The 2,064-nt window shown below is 59.6% G+C and overlaps 1 protein-coding gene across 15 annotated transcripts in view; it reads left to right on the top strand.

Annotated features, from left to right (window-relative positions):
- The first annotated feature begins 308 nt into the window (after positions 1 to 308).
- Positions 309 to 2,064, top strand: part of TAOK3 (TAO kinase 3) — a 99,188-nt gene continuing 97,432 nt past the window's right edge. For 7 of the 15 annotated variants that reach the window (XM_068911472.1, XM_068911468.1, XM_068911470.1 and 4 more), the window contains exon 1: positions 322 to 456. The gene's annotated coding sequence lies outside the window, so the exon portion shown is untranslated. Of the gene's footprint in view, positions 457 to 837; positions 884 to 1,456; positions 1,611 to 2,064 lie in introns of those variants that run through there. The other 8 variants (XM_068911458.1, XM_068911464.1, XM_068911457.1 and 5 more) reach the window with 5 other exon arrangements.

Below are 2,064 nucleotides of genomic sequence, written 5' to 3'. Positions count from 1 at the left end.
ACCAATCGACCGCCGATCCCCCCCCGCCCTGCCCCGCGCGAGCAGGCGGACTGAATCGAGCCCGGCTGGCGCGAGACCAGGACCCGCCCCCAAAGCGTCCCCACGGGGCTGGGCGTGGGCCGCTCAGGTAGCTAAGTCGCGCGCCGTCTCTCGGGAGCTATCGATGGAGCGCCGCGCCCTCGCCTGAGCTTCTGGGCTGCGTAGCCGAGCACCGATATGCTTCCCTCCCCAGCCCCCAGTCCTCCCCGCCCCTGGGCGAGCCTCCGCGGGCAGGCCGCGCAGTCGAGCGCCGAGGCGGCGGCGCGATTGGCCGCGCCTGGCGGGAGGGGGCCGCACCGTCGGGCGGCGGCGGGGCCGTGGCAGGAAGCGGCGGGGACGGGGCGGCAGCCTCCCTCCAGCCCTCCCGGGCGGCGCGGACGTGGCCCGCCGCCGCCGCCACCGGCCTCCCGGCGCCAGGTGAGGGCGGCGGCCGTTGGCACCGGCCGCGTGGCCCGCCCGGTGGCGGGGGGAGGGGGGGCTGCGGCCCTCAGAGGGGCGCGGGAGGCTCCGGCCGCCGCTGGGCGCCGGGGCGCGTGTTGGTACGCGGCGGCCGCGCTCTCCCCGGGGCCGGAGGCGGCTCTGGCGGGAGAGGGGGGGAGCAGCGGCGGTGCCGTGTGCCGGCAGCGCTGTCCCGGCCGGGGCGGGTGACACTTGCCCGTTCAGACCGGTCCGCTCGCGAGCGCGTAACTTGAGCGGCACTCGTGCGGGCTTAGTGGAGCCCGCGGGGAAAGGGGAGCTTCGCTCCCGCCCGCTTTCTGTAAACGGGGTTGAAACTTAAGCACGCTGTCTCGGTTTTAGCGGAAGACGCCCCTGTTCTTTTAATGACGTCCAGAAGTCATTTACGGTAGGTGCTAAGCATAGTCTAGCAGTGGTCTTATTTGTGGAGCGGGGAGAGGGAAGGAGCCACCTGCGTGTTTTGGAAGCAAGTGCTGGGCTCTTAGATCTCTGGTGGTTATATGCCTATATGCGCACGGACACGCACATGCATATGTATACGTGCATAATTGAATTTAGGGCCTCACTTTTCACTTTTCACAGGAAAGTAGGCAGAATTAACTACCTAATCCTATAACTATAACGCTTGTAAAACTTTAGTAGCCGTTGAGTAGCCCTGGTGGCATCCAAGTTTTCCTGTGGTTGCTTACTCAGCCTTGGCAGAGCCGAGCAGCTCAGGGCCGAGTTCGTGCCCAGCCGTTGCTGCTATCTGCAAGCAGGGTGTTTTCCCCCGGTTGCGTTCTAGCAGCCGCGCGCTGGTCTCGTGGGTGCGTGGAGTACGCACCCGTTCTGCACGCGGGCTAGTGGCAGCTGCCATGTTTTCTTAAAAATGGCAAACCAGGTGGTACTGGTACGGCCTCCCTTGCTGCAGAGAAGCCCCACAGGAAAAGAAGCTATGTGAGACCTGTCTTCCTTTCCACTTCCTGTCCAAGAGGGTTTCAGATCACGTTACCCACCTAACAGGATAGTGGCCTAGGCAGGAAGATGTAAGCAGTTCAGTTACGGACGCGGGGACGCTCTTTGCCTCTCCTGTTGAAGCTGTTCCACGGTGCAGGACGTGATTAGACCTTCACGGGGTAAGGGAGCAGCGGGGGACTCGCGCTCCTGGCTGCAGCTTTCAGTGCTTGTGTTTGGGTGAGAATAAATGGCTTCCGATCTGTTCTCCAAGGTCTGCTTACGTTTTTTTGAACGAAACTTTACTAGCAACTACACCACTTAGAGTACTGTAGCTTATTTTGCTAGTGGTCATTAGCATAGTAAAACTGGTACAAAATGTGGTGGAGCACATGTACATGTGTTGGTGCTTCTGTACTGGTAATGGATTATTGGTGCAGAGAATACTACGCCATGCTCTTTCTCCTCTGTTTTGTTTGTCTTCCAAACTTTATTTCTGGCAGCTAGCTAATTCTGACTTCTCAAAGAGTAATGTAACAATATAGGTAGTGTTTTAAGTGTAAATACTTGTCGACAAACTCTTTTTTTGAAACCTTGAAGTTAATACAAAATGTTTGGCATCTTAGTGCTTTATGC

This window comes from Struthio camelus, chromosome 17 (assembly GCF_040807025.1).
Source record: "Struthio camelus isolate bStrCam1 chromosome 17, bStrCam1.hap1, whole genome shotgun sequence".
NCBI classification, from domain to species: Eukaryota; Metazoa; Chordata; class Aves; order Struthioniformes; family Struthionidae; genus Struthio; species Struthio camelus.
The sequence above is the reverse complement of the archived record's forward strand: the minus strand, read 5'-3'. Positions and strand labels throughout refer to the sequence as shown.